We start from the raw sequence: 25,007 nt of genomic DNA, 5'->3' as shown, positions 1-25,007 counted from the left end.
ATACCTCAGTATCACATATCCAGAATGTTAGATAGATAGATAGATAGATAGATAGATAGATAGATAGATAGATAGATAGATAGATAGATAGATAGATAGATAGATAGATAGATAGATAGATAGATAGATAGATAGATAGATAGATAGATAGATAGATAGATAGATAGATAGATAGATAGATAGATAGATAGATAGATAGATAGATAGATGACGGTCAGTCAATTTGAAAGTCAAATTCAAGGATCTTTCCTCAAGTTTCCTCAAGTGCATTTGCAAAAACGGACATCAAAAAGGTTATAATGGTGAAACTGGCACTCATCAGGATCGCAACAGGAAAGGAAGAGCGATAGTTCTTCTTCGTCAGAGTTAGCAGCCTCAGAAACTGCAAGTATTAAGAGTAAGAGCACCTAAATCCTTTAGTATTTAGAGTTTTTAACACTTTTAAGTTTTTACTACATGATTCATAATGTGTTCCTTAATAGTCTGATAGATCACTTCACTATTCATTTACTATGTAGGAAAAAAACGAATGAATGAATAAACGAATGAATAAGAGAGTCAGTGAGTGAATGTAAGAATTTACTCCTTTATGAAGTGTGTTAGAACATCCGTTATGGATACAATCACCAGGCTGATGTGCTTTTAGCATGCTTGGTGAGTGAGGTCACACACACACACACACACACACACACACACACACACACACATACACACACTCTCTCACACTCTATAGGCTTTTGTGGGCTTGGTACATACTCCAGACCCGTGTGCATCATCAGGTTATCTCACATCGTTAATCACTCCGAACACACACTCCATCTCTTTCTCCCAGGAGCCTGAGTACTGATCACTTTCAACACCCCTCCCAATCACACACACACACACACACACACACTGATCTGTTTGTGCTGACTGTGGTCACTGGATTACCTTTTGCATAGAAAAGAGGATCAGAGACTTGAAGCCCCTCCCACTGGTCCCAAAACAGATCTGATCCATTAAAGGCATGAACTTTACAAGACCTCCATAGGTGTTCTGTGCAACTTCTACCTCAGCAAAGCACCAGCTTTCTTGCCCTCCTTCTTCCCCACCACCTTCATTTTGGTCCCACCAGTCGTCCAGGGGATAGGCTCCACCCCCGCCATACCTAAACGGCAGGATTTGCAATAGGGCTGCACGATATTGGAAAAAATTTACATTGCATGATGGTTTGGAGAGACATGTCTGTCATCTGCTGGTGTTGATCCACTGTGTTCTTACAGCACTTCATGCTTCCCTCTGCTGACAGCTTTTATAGATATGCAGATTTCATTTTCCAGCAGGATTTGGCACACTGCCCACACTGCTAAAAGTAGCAATTGATCTTATATAATATTCAAATTTTCTAAGACACTAATTTTTGGGTTTTCATTGTCTGTAAACCAAAATAATCAACAATAAAATAAATAAACTCTTAAAATAGATCACTCTGTGTTCAGTACATCTATATAATATATGAGATTCACATTTTTTAACAGAATTACTGAATAAAGTAACTTTTCAGATATTCAATTTTTTTTTAGATGGCCCTGTATATCGCGATATTAACCCTCCTATTATGTTCCTTCTCAATTTGACCAGTTTTAAAGTTTGAAGATCTAGTAAAAAAAATAGCATTAGTAATTAGTATAATCATCACATAATATTAAAATGGTTCATTTCACATATTTGCAAACCACCCCCTGAAAAATAAAAATAAGAAAACTTATTTTTAAACTAAAACTCACCCTGTTACACTAACAATTGGTTGTTTTTCCATATTAAAATGTAAAATATTTAACATATGTACACTTTATACAGTACAGGTGCATCTCAGAAAAAAATTAACATCATTGAAAAGCTACTTTATTTCAGTAATAATTCAGTTCAAAATGTAAAACACTATATATGTATGTGTATATAATATATAGATGTATTACACACAGACTGATCTATTTTATGCCTTTATTTATTTTATTGTTGATGACTATGGCTTACAGCCAATAAACAAACAAACAAAAAATCAGTGTCTCAGAAAATTTGAATATTATATAAGACCAATTGGTACTTTTGGCAGTGTGGGCAGTGTGCCAAGTCCTGCTGGAAAATGAAATCCACATCTCCATAAAAGTTGTCAGTAGCAGAGGGAAGCATGAAGTGCTGTAGGATAAAACACAGTGGATCAACACCAGCAGATGACATGTCTCTCCAAACCATCACTGATTGTAGTTAATTGATATTTTAATGTTCTCTGTTAGCCGGGAGTGTACATTACTGTACATTTATTTATTTATTTTTTTTATATGCCACACACACACACACACAGACACACGCACACACACACACACACATTTCCCACATAAAGCCCCTCTTGGCAGCACACTGTGTGTGTGACTGGCAGCCCAAAAGGCGAAGTGTATAACTCACAATATCTCCACACTCTCCAGCCCTCAGAAACCCCACTCCACACCAACAGGTCGAGCAGAGTGAATCACTGGAGTCCAGCTCAGCCCCATCCATCTTCATCACACATCACACACACACACACTCACACACACATCCTGCTGCACACAGTTCCTGCTGTGCTCTTATGAGAACTGACCAAGGCTTTTATTCAAGACTGATGTGTCAGAGAGAGGGCTCCTGCCCACACACACACACATACACACACACTTACACAAACACACACTTACACAAACACACACACACCTCTCAGGGGTTGATAGAAAAAGCCATGCATTTATTCACTGACAAGGTGATGCACTCCTCAAACCTTCTCCCAACAATCAGCAGCAGCTATGAGCTCCTCTAAGCAACTGTCTAACACTTTGACCATTAAAACACAATAAGGCTCATTGTGATGCTCATTGCTATCTTACACCCCACCAACTGTGTATTTTCCCGCCTTTTCCAGCCTGTCTCAATTAAATAGCTTCAGTGCTTTTGAAAATATCTACACTGATGGGCATGGTGTTCTGGAAATGAGCTGTGTTCAGGTACATTTCTGGAGTATTGCTCTGTATCTTGGTAACAGAAAACACACAGGTGCGCCACTGACTGAATACAACCTAGACAGATGTCAACAATCATTGCTATCTTGGCAACACAAGCCCAACTTTTACATCAACAATAAACAGAAAAAAGAAAAAAATAACATTGCTGTTCCCGTAAATGAGATGTTGAAGCACCTTTACAGTGTGATGGACGTGTTGAAGACGTCCAGGTAGCTGTGCTGTTAAAATAGCAATCCGCCAAAGTCAGAGCATACCTGATTCTTTAAAAAAATGGCAACCAACACACTGATGAGGTTATTTCCTATCATGCCCATGACAGACTTGAATAAATGAATAATTAGTGCATTATTAGAATTAGTACATGCAGACCTCAGAAAAGCAGCTCAGGGATGAAAACCCAAGGACCGCACAGAACAAGAAGCCCTCAGCCCACAGGACGAACCTGAAACACATCGTTTTAAATGGACCACAACTAACCTATGAAGTTCTGTTACCTGTTCCTGACTGGACATTTTAAGCTGTTCTGAACTGGGAGTGTTGGTTAAGATTGATCCAGCCAGGTTAAAGATTACCTGCTGACTCAGAGTGCTTTTAGATGGGCTGCTGGACAGTTTCACTCCACACCACAGGTACTATAAAGAGGGAGACATTCCTTAAGAGAGAGAGTGTGTGTGTGTGTGTGTGTGTGTGTGTGTGTGTGTGTGTGGGTGTGTGAGAGAGAGAGAGAAAGAGAGAGTGTGTAAAGTGGGTTACTGAATAAGTGTGAATGACTCAATGAGAAACCAGAAGACAAGGACATATCATCGCTGTCCAATAAAAAACAAGTATCTGCATTTTTGTCTTCTACATAATTTGAACAAACCAACTGTCTCGTACACTGTGCCAAAATCTCATAATTAATAAATAAATAGAAATTCCCCAAAATTACCTGACATAAACTTTTTTATATTGACTTCCATTGAAAGTCCTTCAGGATGACTAAAGTATCCATCCATCCATCCATTTCATTTTTCAGCAGGACTTGGCACACTGCCAACACTGCTAAAAGTACCAATTGGTCTTATATAATATTCCCATTTTCGGAAACACTGACTTTTTGAGTTTTCATCGGCTTTAAGCCATAATAATAATAATGCACTAGTATATATAATATACTCTACAAGTGACAGCAGAGGAACAAAGCACTATACTAAAGCTTTAAACCCAGATCTGCAGTAAAGTTTTCATTCAGACCAGAGACATTTATACTTTTATTCTCTCTGTGTGAGAAAGAAAGAAAGAAAGTAAAAGAGAAACTCACACCAGGCTATAAAGATATAAAGGTGCAGTAAATAATGAGCGGCTAGGGGTCAGAGTTCATGTCCAGCAGCCCGAGGCTAAAGCCTTTAATTAGTCAGGGTCAATTAAAAACCTTGTTCTGGAGACATTACACTTAGAATGACAATAACACTTCCACAAAGCTCACAGCCATTCCTGCATCACCCATCTATTCACACACACACACACACACACACACACACACACACACACACACACTGAGACCTGAATGAAGGCCACAAAATCCTGAATCTTCCTTATATTTCTAACTAGAGCTGCAAAAAGCATTCAAACTATTCCACTCAATTAATTTCTCTAATTTAATCAGATATAAGAGTGTTTAATTACTTTTATTAAGCTGTGAAAATGTGAATTTTAATCTAATAAATGTTTGGATCAACAGATTAACCCTTTATAGCACAGATTGTTTATAGAAGGAAAATAGTAACCACCACTGCTTTATGCTTTAGCATTTTTCCCAACAAAAGTGCTCTAGCTACGTAATGTTGCCCTAAAGCAAAAATTAAAAAATGGTTTTAAAATATGTACAAAAAATAATGTTATGTTTTATTTTGTTCCATTTTGTAATTTTTTGGGAAAAATTTAAGTTAAACAGTTAAACAGAGCATTACATAGAATTAATACAATGATATTTACATATATCCACATGTGTAAATCTGAAATATAATGTTCTCTGTGTGTGTAGACGCTATAGTTCTATGACATATGTAGTGCACTATATAGGAAGTAAGGAGGTATTTGAGATTCAGCAAGGAAAAATGCATGCCTTTGTGACATCAGTATTTTTTTATCAAGCTTCAGGTTTAAGAGTGTTTTCAAAAAAGCTAAATTAGAAAAATGGCATTTTTAGAAATAAAAAACTCAGTTTTGTAAAAATATATGAATATGTGTAATCTTAAGAGGCCCCTCTCTCTGCACACTCTTAATTGTGAAAAATACGTTTACTTAAGAGCATAAAAAGTATGTTCAAATTAGGTAAAGAATACTAAATATATATATATATATATATATATATATTTTTTTAACATATTCAATGACAGTACACATTAAATATACTTTCTCTGTATTTTAAAATGTATTTTTAGACAATCTGATATATGTAGTGGCTTAAAGTGCACAGTATTGTTTTTTTTTCCAGGGTCATTAAAGTATACAAAATATGTGCATCAATACACAAAGTAATACATTTACAGTTTAATACTTCAAGTGTATTTTAAATTATGTTTAAAAATGCATACTTACATGTACTTAAGTTCTACAACTAAAAAAAACACAACCTAATGCTTTTATGGTGTATTTAAATACAGATATATTTACAATTTAAATATACTTGTTGCTTAATACATAAGTTGTTTCAAAATAGTACATTTTGTATGTATTTAAGAACATATTTCTTTTAATGCTAAAAGTATGTATTTTTCCGTGTTAAATATATAAGTATATTTTTTAAAATATACTTCTTTTACAAGGGGTATCCAATAGAATAACTATATTGTATCTATTGTAGGTTTAAGCAAGATTAATCTCATAAGTCTCATTTGTTAAATTAAAATTTATAGAAATTATGATGTTATTCATTTTATATTATTGATGATTATCAGTTTTGTATTTTACAAGTATACTTTACAAATAATAATATATTACAACAGTTATTTTCATCCCTGATGATAAACAATGGCTACAAACTTTACTTACTACTGTCAATAATTTACACCACTAACTTTAACAGCACCAATCATCATCATTTATAACCCCCTGAAATAGATGCCTTTAAATCCCCAGTTTCAGATGTATTTGCCCCCTGCATTACTCTATATTACACCACTGAGTACAATAGATACCCCTGCTATTCAGCCCGGGGCAAAAGAACACCTAATTACCACCACTGTGCTGCACCCAGCCTGACCCGGAGGGGAGCTTTAGGGGCTATTGCTGAGGCTCAGCTCCTCACAATGGGCCTGAAGCTCTTCCCACCAGGCCCCGGGGCCAACCGGCCCCTCTCAGCAGCGGGGCCATTAGGGACCCCCGGCCCCTGCAGGGTGATGACGGGAAGCCCTGTTTGAACAGGCGGGAGCTTTCAGCAAGAGCTTTCTCAAACAGCTGATCCGTCTTCACCCGGGCCTCAGCGCACCCAGCGTTTATACAACAATAAATCTGAACAACAGCTTTATAATGTCCTTACACAGACAGACAGACAGACAGACTGACTGAAAGACAGACAGACAGATAGACAGACAGAGCAGGAGGAAGAGAAAGTGGGCTGAGGATAAGAATTTTTTTTTTTTTAAGCTAGCTAACCCTAGCAGCAAGTTAAATGACACACTAATGTTATTGGGAAGAGAACTAAAGCTAGCAACAAGCTAGCTAACATTGGTGACAAGCTAGCTAACTGTAGCAATGAGCTAACTTAAATACTAATGTTATTGGGAAGAGAACAAAAGCTAACCTTAGTGATGAGCTAGCTAACCTTAGAGACAAGTTAAATCACACACTAATGTTATTGGGAAGAGAACTAAAGCTAGCGACAAGCTAGCTAACCTTAGCAGCAAGTTAAATCACACACTAATGTTATTGGGAAGAGAACTAAAGCTAGCGACAAGCTAGCTAACCTTAGCAGCAAGTTAAATCACACACTAATGTTATTGGGAAGAGAACTAAAGCTAGCGACAAGCTAGCTAACCTTAGCAACAAGTTAAATCACACACTAATGTTATTGGGAAGAGAACTTAAGCTAGCGACAAGCTAGCTAATCTTAGCGATGAGCTAGCTAACCTTAGCGACAAGTTAAATCACACACTAATGTTACTGGGAAGAGAACTAAAGCTAGTGACAAGCTAGCTAACCTTAGCGATGAGCTAGCTAACCTTAGAGACAAGTTAAATCACACACTAATGTTATTGGGAAGAGAACTAAAGCTAGCGACAAGCTAGCTAACCTTAGCAGCAAGTTAAATCACACACTAATGTTATTGGGAAGAGAACTAAAGCTAGCGACAAGCTAGCTAACCTTAGCAGCAAGTTAAATCACACACTAATGTTATTGGGAAGAGAACTAAAGCTAGCGACAAGCTAGCTAACCTTAGCAGCAAGTTAAATCACACACTAATGTTATTGGGAAGAGAACTAAAGCTAGCGACAAGCTAGCTAACCTTAGCAGCAAGTTAAATCACACACTAATGTTATTGGGAAGAGAACTAAAGCTAGCGACAAGCTAGCTAACCTTAGCAACAAGTTAAATCACACACTAATGTTATTGGGAAGAGAACTAAAGCTAGCAACAAGCTAGCTAACCTTAGCAATGAGCTAGCTAACCTTAGAGACAAGTTAAATCACACACTAATGTTATTGGGAAGAGAACTAAAGCTAGCAACAAGCTGGCTAACCTTAGCGATGAGCTAGCTAACCTTAGCGACAAGTTAAATCACACACTAATGTTATTGGGAAGAGAACTTAAGCTAGCGACAAGCTAGCTAATCTTAGCGATGAGCTAGCTAACCTTAGCGACAAGTTAAATCACACACTAATGTTACTGGGAAGAGAACTAAAGCTAGTGACAAGCTAGCTAACCTTAGCGATGAGCTAGCTAACCTTAGAGACAAGTTAAATCACACACTAATGTTATTGGGAAGAGAACTAAAGCTAGCAACAAGCTAGCTAACCTTAGCAATGAGCTAGCTAACCTTAGAGACAAGTTAAATCACACACTAATGTTATTGGGAAGAGAACTAAAGCTAGCAACAAGCTGGCTAACCTTAGCGATGAGCTAGCTAACCTTAGCGACAAGTTAAATCACACACTAATGTTATTGGGAAGAGAACTTAAGCTAGCGACAAGCTAGCTAACCTTAGCGATGAGCTAGCTAACCTTAGCGACAAGTTAAATCACACACTAATGTTACTGGGAAGAGAACTAAAGCTAGTGACAAGCTAGCTAACCTTAGCGATGAGCTAGCTAACCTTAGAGACAAGTTAAATCACACACTAATGTTATTGGGAAGAGAACTAAAGCTAGTGACAAGCTAGCTAACCTTAGCGATGAGCTGGCTAACCTTAGAGACAAGTTAAATCACACACTAATGTTATTGGGAAGGGAACTTAAGCTAGTGACAAGCTAGCTAACCTTAGCGATGAGCTAGCTAACCTTAGAGACAAGCTAGCTAACCTTAGCGATGAGCTAGCTAACCTTAGAGACAAGCTAGCTAACCTTAGCAATGAGCTAGCTAACCTTAGAGACAAGTTAAATCACACACTAATGTTATTGGGAAGAGGAACTTAAGCTAGTGACAAGCTAGCTAACCTTAGCGATGAGCTGGCTAACCTTAGCAACAAGTTAAATCACACACTAATGTTATTGGGAAGAGAACTAAAGCTAGTGACAAGCTAGCTTACCTTAGCGATGAGCTAGCTAACCTTAGCAACAAGTTAAATCACACACTAAAGTGATTGGGAAGAGAACTAAAGCTAGCGACAAGATAGCTAACCTTAGCGATAAGCTAGCTAACCTTAGCAACAAGTTAAATCACACACTTATGTTATTGGGAAGAGAACTAAAGCTAGTGACAAGCTAGCTAACCTTAGCGATGAGCTAGCTAACCTTAGAGACAAGTTAAATCACACACTAATGTTATTGGGAAGAGAACTTAAGCTAGTGACAAGCTAGCTAACCTTAGCAATGAGCTAGCTAACCTTAGAGACAAGCTTGCTAACCTTAGCAATGAGCTGGCTAACCTTAGCAACAAGTTAAATCACACACTAATGTTATTGGGAAGAGAACTAAAGCTAGCAACAGCCTAGCTAACGTTGGTGACAAGCTAGCCAACTGTAGCAACGAGCTAACTGAAATACTAATGTTATTGGGGAGAGAAAAAACTGTGATTAAAAACCAGGGTTATTCCACCAAATGTTGATTTCTGAACTCTCATTTTCTGTGTTATTTTCAATGCATTAAACAATGCATTGATTGTTTAATGCATTGACTAGGTGGAAGGGGTGAAAATAGACTGTTGGTGGGGTGTAAGATATCAATGAATAGATTGAAATTCTTACAATAATGTTCTGAAATCTAGTAGAATGTCTTCTCTGGATGAAAGAAACAGTTACTCAAACAAAAGCAAGATAATCTCTTTATAAAACCCTTTATTTCAGAAGAAACAATGCAGGAGCAGGTGTCCCACATGTCCAAATACTTTTGTAAACTGTTTATTTCTCAGACTGTATATTTTATAAAAGGCAGAAAACTGTATAAATGTGATTTTATGCAGTAAACCTGAGAGACAGCAGGACTTTATGGCATTCTCTGCTCAGTGAGCTGAACTCCGCTCAGTCATGCATGGAAAACAGTGGGAACGGCGGGTCAGTAATGCCTCAGGAACCACCGGACAAGCTGGCGGGAAAACCACTCAACATGTCACAACCAGGACTGCCGGGCCACTGTGGATGAAAGGGTTTTGCGGTCATAAATACAGCACCCGGCACTTCGGCCGCCTCCCTCGCGCCCTGCGGGAGCCGTGAGCAGAAACTCTCGGCTCAGGTTTACTGTAAAACCCTGAACTGTCACACGTACAAAACCAGGTGAAACTGAAAATAGAGGAAACACAACAAACCGCAGGCCTTTCCAACATATTCCAAAACCCAACTCCAGCCAGCAGAGGGGAAGCCTCCTGTGTGTTGTCCTGTGTACAGGCCTGTCACAATAACTACATTACTAACTTATCATTCAATAAATGGACAAAATGACTTTAATCATTTTAATAACAGCCAATGTGATATCGGCCAATGTATTTATTTATATATACTTATCTGTACTTATCTATCTATCTATCTATCTATCTATCTATCTATCTATCTATCTATCTATCTATCTACTTGCTTTTCTATCTATCTATCTATCTATCTATCTATCTATCTATCTATCTATCTATCTATCTATCTATCTACTTGCTTTTCTATCTATCTATCTATCTATCTATCTATCTATCTATCTATCTATCTATCTATCTATCTATCTATCTACTTGCTTTTCTATCTATCTATCTATCTATCTATCTATCTATCTATCTATCTATCTATCTATCTATCTATCTATCTATCTACTTGCTTTTCTATCTATCTATCTATCTATCTATCTATCTATCTATCTATCTATCTATCTATCTATCTATCTATCTGTCTGTCTGTCTGTCTGTCTGTCTGTCTATCTATCTGTCTGTCTGTGTGTCTATCTATCTATCTATCTATCTATCTATCTACCTATCTTTTATATATCTGTCTCTGTCTATCTATCTACCTAGCTGTCTGTTTGTCTGTCTGTCTGTCTGTGTGTCTATCTATCTATCTATCTATCTATCTATCTATCTATCTATCTATCTATCTATCTATCTATCTATCTATCTACCTAGCTGTCTGTTTGTCTGTCTGTCTGTCTGTGTGTCTGTCTGTGTGTGTGTCTATCTATCTATCTATCTATCTATCTATCTATCTATCTATTTTGTTTTTGCCACGTATCCTCTCTTGTCTCCACCCTCCCTGCCCACGCCCAGTCATTAGTGCTTCCACACGTGTCTCGTTTGTAGCACCGCCCTCTCGTTATCTTCCCCAGGTGTTCCTTGTCTGCTTCTGTATAAGTAGCCTGTTTGTTTCAGTGCTCCTTGGTTTGGTTGTAGTTTCTCTGTTTTCTCTGGTTTTGTATCTAGTTTTTGATCTGTTTTTGATCTGTTCCTAATTCTCTTTTTTTGTTTCATTAATACATATTATTTCCTTCAAAAGCCCACAAAATGACAATAACACACACACAAAGCTAGCACAGCTCTAGATCCTGTTCTATAGTTAGTGAGACTGCAGATTAGCATCTACCACCAGATTAATCATCAGAAGGGCACCATCACCCCCTCTCCAGCTCTGCCAGCCCGAGTGAAGCTGATTGCCAAGTGGCACAAGCCTCCCAAACACGAGTGCGTCCTGATTGGCTAAAAGCCTCCGAGTGTCACAGCGAGCATAAGCAGCAGCACTGAGAGCTCATTAAGCTAATTATACTGCAGTCAGGCCGCTAACGCCGTCCACGAGTTCAGAGGAGAAATCAGGGGAGGAATGTCTCACAGCCAAAACAATGGCAGCCTCTCAATCAGGAGCTCTCCGGGTCGCTAAGCGCTCGGACCCCGCGCTCGCTATTCCCATGAAAATATTCCCAAATCCTCTTTCCCCGGCCAAGAACGTGTCCACTCCGGAATATTTCCCTACCCACTCTTTTGCATGTAAATTAGATGCTTAGCATGGAGTCAAGAATGCGCTTTTCTCCCTCGTTCCACCAACGAGCCGTCCATCATACAGAGAGAGAGAGAGAGAGAGAGAGAGAAAGAAAAAATAGAGTGAGAGAAACAGAGACTCAAAAAAGTAAGCGAGTGAATAAGAGAGATAGAGAAAGAAAGAAAGAAAGAAAGAGACTAACAAACGAGATAAACACAGATTGAGAGAATCAGAGAAAGTACCCAAGAGAAAACTAAAGAGAGACAGAACGAAGAAGAGAAATACAAAGAGACAAAGGGATAAAGAGAATGAGAAAATCCACTAGACAGAGACAAAAATGAGATATAAAATGAAAGAAGAGAGAGAGAGTGAGTGAGAGAAAAAGAAACTCAAAAAGTGTGTGACTGAGAGAAATTGAGATTGAGATTGAGAAAGTGAGAGAAACGGAGAGAGACAAAAACAGAGATATAAAATGAAAGAGAGAAACAGACAAAAATAGAGTGAGAGAAAAAGAGACTCAAAAAGCAAGTGAACAAGAGAGATAGTGGCAGAAAGAGAATGAGATAAACAGAGATTAAGAGAAGGAGAGGAAGGGACAATGAGCATGGTAGAAAGAGAGAGATAGATAAAGAGAATCAGAGAAAGAACGAAAGAGAGAAATACAAAGAGAGATAAAGAGAACAAGGAAGTGAGAAAAAGAGAGATATAAAATGAAAGAACACAAAAAGCAAGTGCGTGAGAGAAATAGAGGCAAAAACAGAACAAGATTAACAGAGATTGAGAGAATCAGAAAAAGTGACCAAAAGAAAACTAAAATGACAGAGAGAAAATCAGAGTAAGAATGAAAAGATAGGAATACAAAGAGGCAGAGGGATGAAGAGACCAAAAGATATATAATATAAAAGAAGAGAGAGAGAAAGAGACAGAAATTGAGAGAATCAGAGAAAGAACGAAGAGAGAGAAATAGAGTGAGAGATTTAAAAAGCAAGAAAGTGAAAGATAGAGGAAGAAATAGTACAAGATAAACAGAGATTGGGAGAATCAGAGACAGTGACAGAGAGAAAAATAAAGAGACAGAAAGAAATAGAGAGACAGAGAGATAAAGAGAGCAAGTACATTCATTAGATAGAGACAAAAAGATAAATATAAAATAAAAAAAACAGACAGAAAGAGAGAGAGACATAAATTAAGAGAATTAGAGAAAGTAGCCAGGAGAAAACTAAAGAGGGAGAAAAATAGAGAGTTTTAGAGAAAGAACAAAAGAGAGAAATACAAAGAGACAGAGGGATAAAGAGAATTAGAAAATCTCATTCTCTCAATTATATCTCTGTTTGTCTCTTTATCTCTCTCTCTCTCTTTCTTTAACGGGATTCTCTTTATTTCTCTCTCTCTCTCTCTTTCATTTTCTGTCCGTCACTTTCTCTGATTTTCTCAATTTGTTTTTATGCATCTTGGCATCATGTTCTCCTCCACCAGTCTTACACACTGCTTTTTGGATAACTTTATGCTGCTTTACTCCTGGTGCAAAAATTCAAGCAGTTCAGTTTGGTGGTTTGACGGCTTGTGATCATCCATCTCCCTCTTGATTATATTCCAGAGTTTTTTAACCCTTGTGTGGTGTTCGGGTCTGTGGGACCTGTTTTCATTTTTCATCAAATGTTACAAAAAAAAATAGGCTCATTTTTTGTGAGAAACATATATCAAAACACATTTTCGATAAACACACACTGTACACCCCCCCCCCCCCCCTTACACATTTATATTACATACAGTATGTTTGGCCAAGGGCTAATAAACATTGCTTCATTTGTAAATTTGAAACTAAACAAATTTTCTACTCATATCTTGAGTTTAATTCATTTTCTTTTACATTTTATTAAAAAACTAATAAAAAAAGAGTAGCACTTTTTAAAAGAAATGTAACATAAGAAAGGTAAAGGGCAAATATTAACCATGTAAGCTGTTTATATTGCTTGCAATTTAGGTGAAGCGAGCATGTGTAAAGCATTTTAATGTAAAATTAAACGTAAACGAGTAACAAAAATATGAACACCACACAAGGGTTAATTTGGTAAAATCAAAGGAACTCATCATTTTTAAGTGGTGTTTTAATTTTTCTAGTGTACTGTACATGTAAGAGCAGGTCTTTGGCGACCTTGTTTACTGTGTGTGTGTGTGTTTGAGCATGATGCTAAAGGAGATTAGCCTGCAGTAGCCGTGGCGGTGGGGATACAGAGCGGGTGGTACAGTAAACCTGGGCTTTTCTAGACGTTTATAATCCCGTGTTTGGGGTGACGCACAGAGGGGGACGCCCTGAAGCTAATCTACTGGACCAGGTTTGCCATCTTGGTTTCAAATCCTAAATCTGGAGAGGGGGTGTGCCGATGCTGGTGCTGGGGGGGTTGGGTGGTGTTCTGGGGGAGCCCACTGAATGTAGGTTAATCTCTTTTGGCCATATTTGCCATCTTGATTACAAAGGCTTATCTAATCGGCGGCATACGAGGCAGGAAATCTGGCTTCACCCAGAAGTGGACTCTGCTACCGTAAAGCTGAGGACGGTGGGTTCTCGTGACTGCTGTTAACATTCCTCAGCTTCGATCTGTAAGCGATAGCACTCTGGAATGTGCACCAGGTGAGTAAATGTTTGGCCAAGAATCTTTCCTCCCTAAACTTTAAACTACTTCCCTTCCTATAGAGATATTCCCTGAACATGAACTCCACACAGTAAAAGATTTTAGAGCTTTATGGTAAGTGCAAACATCTCACATCACGCAGTGACTACACCTAATATTCCTCATTATGAGATTTATCTATAAATAATACATCAAACCAACCTGCTTGAATTTCTGCACCAGGAGTAAAGCAGCATAAAGTTATCCAAAAGCAGTGTGTAAGACTGGTGGAGAAAGAGAACATGATGCCAAGATGCATAAAAACGAAAACTGTGATATAAAATATTGATTTCTGAACTCTTAAAACTTGAAAACTTGCATTATTTGAGGTCTGAAAGCTCTTTTATGCATCTTTTTTGTTTTTTTCAGCCATTTCTCACTTTCTGCAAATATTGTAAATGCTCTAAATGACTATATTTTTAATTGGAATTTTATTTGGGAGAAATCTTGTCCGTAGTTTATAGAATACAACAAAAATGTTCATTTTACTCGAATATAAACCTATAAATAGCAAAATCAGAGAAACTGATTAAGAAACTGAGGTGGTCTCTTCATTTTGTCCAGAGCTGTACGTAAATTGAGATGTAAATGCTTAAATTAAAGAAACATTTTTTTTCTTAGTAAGATTTCTTGAAATAAGGTCATTTACAAAGTCTTAAAATTAGTGAAATCAGACTTAAATCTAGGATGTTTTCTGGCTTACATTTGGACACAAATCAGAATAGCTTAAAATAAAAAAGCTTTTGTGCTTATTTTGAGTTAAAATGACTTAAAATAAGGTAAAGATTTTTATTTTATTTAGTTTAATTTTATTCACTCCGGTGCTCTTTATTCCTTTAGTACTTTTATCTCTATTCTTATTATATTTATTGTTTATTGTACCTTCTTTTGTAATGAGTATGTGTAACATACTTGGTGAAAAAAAGTGATTCTGATTCTAATTCTGATAAAAGTGAGACTAAAGATAATTATTCATTAAATTTGTAAAACAATCTTACATTTACACAATGCTTAGTAATTAAATAAGTAAATAAGCTTTATTTATAAAGTACTCTTTACACAGCCTACACTGACAAAAAAAGTGTTATACATAAAAAAGTCTAATGACTACACATAAATGCATACAACCAATAACACAGGTAAAAGAAATCACTTAAATAACATTAAAATACTGTAAGTCGTAAGTAACTGTGAAGCTCCAGCTCATCCCAAATCAACATCTTAGTTCATCAGCTTTAGATCAGGAGATTAATGTGGAGGAATAAAACACTTTTTTACAGTTTATTACATAATTCTATATGTGTAGCTTAATCATTTTCATGGCTTTAATATTAATCTACAATGTAAAAAAATAAATTAAATAGAGAAATCAAGAAAAACATTGAATGAGATGTGTCCAAACTTTTCCATTGAACTCATTAACATATAGATATAGATTAAGTCATATTATGGCTCACACTTATTTTTCTCTATAAACAGCAAAAAAAGAGAAAACTGTAAAAAATACTGTAGATATACTGACATGCCAAGAGTAAAGTCATGCAACAAGAATTGGCATGGGTGTCCCATGACTTTTGCCAGGTTCCAAAGAAGCTAAAGAACAATGTACTGACCTGCTTGGTGTTCCCAACCTGTTCCTCGAGGTAACACTTCATAACACTTCATGACTTCATGCATCTCAGAGTACAGTAAAGTATTGATTTTATTTGTCTGTTTGCAGTAGTTCTGGTTTCTGTTTATCAGACTGCTGATGTTGATACTGACAACAGTACAATATCATTAGCCTAGATTTCAGTACAAGCGAGCTGATTGGCTCACTGTGAACACAGTGAATGCACACTTCTGAAGTACTGATTAGGGCTGCACGAAAAAAAATTCTATTGCAAATATTCTTTTCTCTACAATATATATCGCAATATTAACCAATGCAAGGCATCCATGGCGTCACCAGCCTCGCCCCCACCCATGCGCTGTCTCTAGTCTGGACCAATCAAGAGCTGAGTCAGTGCCGAGCCCTTTAATCAGGCATTTAAATGTCTTTTTAAAAGGTAAATAAGAGAGAGCATTTTCTGGGATTAAAAGCGTGAATTCAGCTGTAACTGGAAATATCTGCGCCTCTAAACTGTGCTGGACTGAGGTGCTCAGCTTTCCACACGTGCTCACGTTTACAAGCACGTGCCCAACCATGTGGATGATGGAGGCCATGCGGTTACCTCGTGTTTACTCCTGCCCCTCCATCTCAGGCAGCAGCAGCCTGTCACTTACACAGACACAGAGACAGCACTGTGTATCTACTTCTTGTGTCAAGAATCAAACCATTGCAACATGGCAACAGGAGTTTCAGTTTAGTTCTCCAGCACCAAGGCTGGAGCATTATTAGCATTAGCCACTAACCACGCTAAGCACTAGCCCTTTCGCCATTCAGAGGTGAGTATTAACCGCCTGTAGCCTGGTGCTAACCCCAGCTAGCACTGCTGGAGCAACATTAGCATTAGCACAGGTCCCCTCACAGGACTTAGGGACCTGCTTATATAGGGTGTTACAGTATACATCTGGAAACACTCAAACATGCTCTGGACATAAAGACATTCATATGAGGAGTCTTTCCTAGGAGAATAGTTACATACATTAGTGAAGAAAAATGAAAATATGAACAAATATAAGCTGAAAATTTACTTAATTTGTCATTTTGTTGACATGTCTTCAGCAAACTGCTTTCTTGTGTACAGACTTCAGAGGAGGCTACCTTCTGGGCTGACAGCGATGCAGACCAATTTGATGTAATGTGCGGCATCACTAGCTTTACCGGAATTAATATTTAGTACAATGGTGTTCCTTACCTCTAAAAGGTAATGGTTCAATTAGGATCATTTACTCGTTTTTCAGAAAACAATACATGTTCAAACTTTTTTATATATTTCACTACTTTATTACTTTATTTAAAGACCAACATATAAAACAGTAGTTTTACATAACATTGCAATGTAGTTTAAAAAGTTTAGTTTTTGTAGGAGGTTGTTGTTGCAAATATGTGAGATGAACCTTTTTCATATTATATGTTGATTAAAATAATTTATGCAAGAAGAAGAAGTTTCATACTGTAAAAAAAATACTTTTAACAACTTTTTCTAGATCTTCAATCTTCAAGACTTTGACCCGTAGCATATAACAGGAGGGTTAACATGTTATGATTCTCCCTCTCATTGGTCTCTCTGGGGCTGTATATCTAAATTCCTCAGCCGTATCGCCCCTATCCTCCCCCCACCCCACTTCTCCCTAATCTCCCAGCATGCTCTTCAGCCTCTGATAGATAGGGAGTGAAGAGGGGGGCCCTCTCCTTAGAAATGAAGAAAAAGACAATTACACTAATGTTCTGAACCCATCCCCCTCCCCCCCTTACAGCACCGACCACACCCCCACCCACATCACACCCCCACCCCCACCGCAAAGCTGTCTTATTCATAAGCGCTGACCGCATGCTCCGTATGAAATCTGTAAAAACAGCCTGAGAATGTTTACAGCGGCTTAGAGCCCGGAGGAGCCGAGGAGCCCAGGCCAAGAATGCACCCCAACCTTCAAAAGGAGCGTGAGACCTAAACAACTCTTTAAGAGCCCATATCACACAAAAAACACAGCATAAAACAGCTACAGTAAAACTAATATACTAACCCTTTCAGACCTGATTTATATTCCAATAAAGGAAAAATATAAAAATGCTGTTTTCTGCCTGTAGGGCACACACAGGAAGTATTTTGTTCATGCTCACTTCTGCACACTAAGAAATATAAGTAGAGATTTGTACTTAAAAGAGTACAAAGCTTGTCGCTGAGGCTGTACCTTATATTGAGGTACAAAAAAAAGTACCTTGCAGTGAAAGTCCTTTTTTGTACCCATGTTTTTTGTGGCAGTAAAGATTATAAAGATTATAAACATTATCATCAACTAAATATGTCTCAAAAACTTGATGATCCAAAATTGTCTGGCTTTCAAAAAAAAAATGTGCAATTTAAATATATATATTGTTTATTGGTGCAGTGATCCAGAATACTGAATGTACCCTTTGTCTGTTTAAATGGTACAAATCTGTACTTATTGCTGTTAGAAATGACTTTGTACTTCAGAGGGAACAAATCTGACCCTGTAAAGACCAATATTGTACCTTTGAGGGTAAAATTATGAAGAGTGTACCTTTGAGTACAAAAAAGTACTCATATCGTACCTCTGTTTTTTAGAGTGTGATGGACAACAGTCAGTATCAGATAGTGTTATGTGCAACACAATATTTAAAAAGGAAATACTGTAATGTCCATTGTAATGGATGCAGGGTTTGAAAGGGTTAATGCCAATATATTTTATCTAGGTAAGGTTAAAAAAAAAAAAATAAATAAACTAATGTTGAGGAGTAAAGATGAGCAGAAAATCTCTAATTTGTAACAAATACATGAGAAAATGATAATGTTTAAAAAAAGAATGTGCACATTTCTCCCTCTACAGCTCATAATATCATTAAATCATTCAATACAAAATGAGGAGGAGTAAGAGTACAAGCCTAAGCTGAACCCTCATTTAACAACAGCTGATGGAAACACGTAAACAAGAGATTACTGTACTCTACACCTTTATCACCAACAAACTTTACGATACACAACACAGAAATTAATATTTGAGAGAATAACCCTGGTGGTTTTTATTCACAGTTTTTTTTTTATGCATCTTGTCATCATGTTTTCCTCCACCAGTCTTACACACTGCTTTTGCTTTTGGATAACTTTATGCTGCTTTACTCCTGGTGCAATAATTCAAGCAGTTCAGTTTGGTGGTTTGATGGATTGTGATCATCCATATTCCTCTTGATTATATTCCAGAGGTTTTCAATTTGGTAAAATCAAAGAAAAACATCTTCATTAAGTGTTCTCTTATGTTTTCCAAGAACTGTATGTATTATAAACTTCAAACATTGAGTTTGTGGTCAAAATGTGTTCCATATATTCGTTTCCACTGTCAGATATTTATAAAAAAATCAATAAAATCAGGAGAACTACAAGGTAAAGACAGAAAGAAAGAAAGAAAAAGAAATTGAAAGTCAGAGAAAGAAGGAGATAGAAAAGGAAATAACACACTGTGTTTCCCAGCCAAACACTCTGATTGTGTGTGTGTGTGTGTGTGTGTGTGATAAGAGAGACACTGCCAGCCTGTATAAACACTTAGTCCACTGAGGTCACTGTATCTGAACACTATCACAGGGAAGACACAGCGACGGTCCCTGCAGTGTCCTGATACAATCTACCTGCCCTCAGCGCCGCATTGTTACACATAAAACTTTAACACAGGGTTTACTCATCCGGTTCACCACCACAGATTAAACTTATTGAACCTGAATTAATGAATGAATGACTCACTGATTCACTGAATCACCCACTTACTGACTCACTGACTCACAGAAAGTGAATATATGCCTATAACTACTCAGTTAACCCTTCACCCCGCTTTAACACCACCAGCAATAAAACCACTCAGTGTCCCTCTGGATATCTATAATTGATCACTAGTGGGAGTTTAGGCAGGCAGTGAAGTTCACAGACCTCATGGTCATACTGTACATGTGATCATCATATACGTATGTAGCAGTTAGCATACCCCTGGATTGTGAAAAAGTGCAATTCAAGTGTAAATTTGAGGAAACTATGATCTTCCATAAAGCACAATGCATTGTGTGTCTCTTGTTACTAAGCAAAAGGCAGTAGAATTAAGCTTTTAATCCTATGGACAACATGAATTATGATATACTATATGAACAAATAGTCGCCGTCTAATAAAAAAAAAACAAGTATCTCCAAAACAGCAACTTTAAAGGAGAGAGAAAAAACCTTGTAAACTTTCAATGGAAGTCAATGTAAAAAGAGTTTATTTCAGGTCATTTTGAAGAGTTTCTATTGGTCTGTTCGTCAAGAAATTTTAAGACAGTCTAAGAGACTGTTTGTCTGTTAAAATTATATAGTAAACTAAAAATCGACAAAAATGAGAAGATACTTGTTTTTCATTGGGCAGCGCCGGAATTCATTAGGACTCATTATTATGGGAGTAGCTGTTTCTACTCTTTTGTTTTAAGCATTACTGTGAGGATTTGTTTGCATTCAGTGACAAGATCAGTTAGGATGCTGGATGATCACTTTACCATCCCCAACTTCCCAACTCAACCGAAAAGTATTGGATGAAGCTCCATCATTCCAATTTGATTGGTCCACGGCTTAATACTGGTGGATTTATAATGCTTTAGCCATTGCCTGACATTCCCATGTTCTTTATCTGCTATAGAGAGTCCAAGATTGCAAGATGCAAATGACATTGATTATAAAGTAATGTGACACCATTTACACCATGCTTATAACAAAAATGATGTGTATGTAGAAATATGTAAAATAAATATGTGCATACACAACCATGAGTAAATGTTTGTGAAAATAGGCTTCAGTAAATCATTCCATGTAGTGGGACTGGGTTTTAACTCTGTTGCAGCACTCCTCTACCAATGGGCGGAGTTAAAAAGCCTGATGGCTCTAGGAATAAAAGATCTCCTCAGTCTGTCTGCGCACATTGATACCTGTATAAACGTCTCCTTCTTCACCAACAACAAAAATCTCTCATATTAGAGAGACGAGAGACTTGTAGCTTTATAAAGGGAAATGGATGAGTTTGTTAGCAGCTCATATGTGGAGCATCTTTTGCTGGAGTGGAGAAACAGGAAACAGCTGGTCTAAAGTTCATGCTCAGGTTGAGGAGGTGAAAAAAGCACAGGCGGTTTGCTTTTGCTGTTTTTTTTGCAGCTATAGCTGCACAGCTGCACCAAGAGATGCAGTGTGGGTATGTAGCGCTAATGCTAATGCGTAAAAGCTAAAAGTCGCATGAATTCCGATTTGACCGTTTTTTCATGTCGCATGTTCGTGGATCAGACCTGGCACGTTCACACAGACGCTGATAAACATTGAGCAAAATATAAGATTTAAGTCACTTCAGCCTGGTAATGCCATCAGTCTGAATTCATATGTATCAGTGAAGGCATGTCCTAATGAGTAGGTGGGGAAATTGTCTCAGCTTAATTGGGAAGGGAATTGGATCAAATAAAAAAAGGGGAGTTGAGATGCATTTGACTTCCACAGTTCCCCTGAACTGCCATTTCTTGCCCTTTAACACCATTTATAAACCACAAGCATTAAGCCTTCCCATCAAAGAAGTGGTGGAGCTTAATGGGTTCAGTTAAAAACACAAGCTAGCCCTTTCTATCTAGAAATACCCCCATCCTAACAAACTTCCACACCAGCAACCAACTGACTTAAATGCCGTCACAAATGAGGCACGATCTCCAGCTGAGCTCAGGGCCATCGCCGGATCAAAGGGGCTCCTCCGAGTAGTTTCCCATGTGACCCGGCCTTGTTTGAAGGCTGCAGTTCACAAGGCCAACTGCCTGCCACGCTGCCCCCCAATACCGCCTCACAGTGGGGGCCAGAAAATCACGTTTAGCCGATCAGAGGACGCCCCAGGGCAGACCAGCCTGAGGCACGCTGTGGGGCGAGCTCGGGGTGGACTAATCCCTCCCTCCGCGGGCTTCCACTGCACCCCACCGCACTGAACCCACGGACCCTCCACACACATCCTCCAAACCTGCCCTTCTGAAGCTTTCTCATCAAATTAGCACAGATTATTCTGCTTCCTTACCTTAAAATGGAGATTTAATCAAGAACGTTTGATCCTTAACAGGATAGCAGGCTAATCTGGAGCAACACATGATCACCTGACACAGCCAGACCTGGACCTGGACCTGGACCAAATTCAGGCCTCGGGACCGTTCCAACAGGCTGCTAATACTGTTTTTATATGAGATATAGTTCATGTTTACAGATAACAGTGAGGAATACAGTGTCAGAAACCACATAAACAAGACTAATACAGGTTACATAAAGGGGAATTTCCATTTTTTAGCTTTACAAATGGAAATAAACTAAATAATTAAGTGGTAAGATCTAAACATTCACTCGGATTGAGCGTTTTATATGCAACAAAACAACAGGCCGTGCTTTCTATGGGCGGGAACATCCTAATGTGATGCGTAAAAAATGGATTAGATAGACTGTTGACGGGGTGTAAGATAGCAATGACAGGGTGTAACATAGCAACGATAGTATAAGACATATATGTCAGCAAATGTCCAAATCATTAAAACAGTTTGTTTAGGCAAATTTGTGGCATATTGCTATCTTGGCAACGAAAAAAAACACAGTTACGCTAAAATAGGGTCTAATGTGGAAAAAGATACAGAAACACAGAGAACTCTTAACTATTAAAATTAGAAGTCTTTACTCTAGAGAAAGTACATATGAAGCCAAAGAGAGGTGAGTGACTGTTTCTTATAGCTTTGAAACTGGAAAAAACTGCCACAGTAGGACGTCTGGCTGACCCACATGGAAACAGCTTTAGCCTTTAGCTCAGATTAACATGATTGGACATTACAAGGCACATTGCTCAATATGTGGAGCCTCTTTTGCTGGAGTGGAGAAACAGCAAACAGCTGGTCTGAAGTTCATGCTCAGGTTGAGCAGGAGAAAAATGGACAGGTGGTTAGCTTTTGCTGTTTTTTTTAGCTGCACAGCTGCACCAAGGGATAGAGTGTAGGTATGAAAGAGAAGCGTGTGGCGCTAATGCTAATGCGTAAAATCAAAAAGACGCATGAATTACACATGATTTGACTGTTCACCTTCATGTCGCATGTCCGTGGATCGGATACGTATCAGATTTAGGACCACATATGAATACATATATATATATATATATATATATATATACAATTTATATGAACAGGTGGAGTATGAACCAGACTGTGACCAGGGTTCATACAATTTTTTAACCAAAAAGTTTTCATGACTTTTCCATGACTTTAAGGAAGATTTTCATGACAATAAAACCAAATAAACTACAATTATAATCACAGTTAATTACAGAAGGCCTAAAATGAAATTCTTAAAGCAGGGGTGTCCAAACTACGGCCCGCGGGCCTAAAAGCGGAGAGAGTGCACATTTCTATCGCAGAAAAACGGGCCAAAGAGTCTAAAAGCGGAGAGGGTGCGCATTTCTAGCACAGAAAAACGGGCCAAAGAGTCTAAAAGTTGCCGTAATTAAGGAGTTTAATATTGAGAGACATCATGAAATGAAACATCAATTTGAAAAATCTTAGTTTGCACATCACTGTCAAAGATAAAGATAGTAAGTCAAGTAAAATGGTGTGTAAATGAAAATAATCAGGAAAAAGTATTATTTAAAGTGGTATATTTCATTATTTGTTTTATTACAGAGTCTGTGGCCCGTGACTTCAAATATATTTCTCCTTCTGGCCCCCAACAAAAAAAGTTTGGACACCCCTGTCTTAAAGCAATGTTGACACAATCTTCAATGATAAAATGTGTCAAATCTACATACATAGAAAGGGAAACAATATAGATGGCTGTGGGTTCACTATTTGGCAAACAACAGGAAATTGTTGTCTTTTCTACGTATGTGTTATAACTGATTATTAAAATAAAATTTTAAGGCATTTAGAACCTAATTAGTAACCATTAATAAACTAATTGTAAACCATTTATAAACCCTTTATAAAGGTAGTTTCATTTTAAAGTGGTTCTCTTTTTTTTTTTTACTTTTCCAAAACTTTCTGTGTATTTTTATTTTTCCAAAAATTGTCTTTTTTAAATTCCATGACATTTCCAGGGTTTTCAGGACTGAACGATCCGTGTGTGACTCATGTTAGAGGATTCACTGAAAAAAGAAACATAAAATAACTCTGCTATACTGGTTGTTTACTGTGTAATAGGGGCATGATGGTGGTGAGCTGTTACAACAGGACTGTCAGGCTTTGACCTTGCAGCAAAAAAAAAGAGAGAGAAAAAGAGAGAGAGACTTTAACATGGGAAACAAATACAGCACTGCAGTTCCTGTGTGAAAACCAAAACCTGTTATTAACAGTGTTGACCCACACACACACACACACACACACCAGACATACACACATACAGAAATAGGAAGGACGTGGGTAAATCTCGTGTTTCACATTACAAACGCAAACTTGTCCTCACAAAGAGTCAATCAATTCTCACCTAAAACTCTCACCTTTTCTTTTTTATTACTCATGAATATATGAAGTTCATAGTCCTTATTTTAGCGATTTATAGTGCAGCTTGATTTAGGGCGTGTCCCTGTGTCTTTGGTATCATGAGGACACCAAAAATATGCCTTGTGTGTCTCGAAACATGCAAAAGGCATGAAATAATTCTCTTAATTCTCTTAATTAATCATGGGTGTGGTTCATTTTGGGCATAACATGAAATAAACCAATCAGTGTGCCAGTTGTCACACACTTTAAGAGTCAGGTGAGCTCTGACTTTGGCGCGTTCGTATCTTAACAGTGCAGCGCTTTTGTGTGAAATCCATATTTGGTGAAATAATCACAGTTTTTTATGCATCTTGGCATCATGTTCTCCTCCACCAGTCTTACACACTGCTTTTGGATAACTTTATGCTGCTTTACTCCTGGTGCAAAAATTCAAGCAGCTCAGCTTGGTTTGATGGCTTGTGATCATCCATCTTCCTCGTGATTATATTCCAGAGGTTTTCAATTTGGTAAAATCAAAGAAACTCTTCATTTGTGTATGTATGTGTAATTACTGTATTTGTTTTGCT

General features: G+C 37.7%; 1 protein-coding gene across 2 annotated transcripts in view; it reads right to left on the bottom strand.

Moving 5' to 3' along the window:
• arhgap29a (Rho GTPase activating protein 29a) overlaps nt 1-25,007 on the bottom strand; it is a 106,973-nt gene that overhangs the window by 57,849 nt on the left and 24,117 nt on the right. The window lies entirely within an intron of this gene.

This window comes from Astyanax mexicanus, chromosome 6, assembly GCF_023375975.1.
Source record: "Astyanax mexicanus isolate ESR-SI-001 chromosome 6, AstMex3_surface, whole genome shotgun sequence".
In the NCBI taxonomy this organism is placed as follows: domain Eukaryota; kingdom Metazoa; phylum Chordata; class Actinopteri; order Characiformes; family Acestrorhamphidae; genus Astyanax; species Astyanax mexicanus.
The sequence above is the reverse complement of the archived record's forward strand: the minus strand, read 5'-3'. Positions and strand labels throughout refer to the sequence as shown.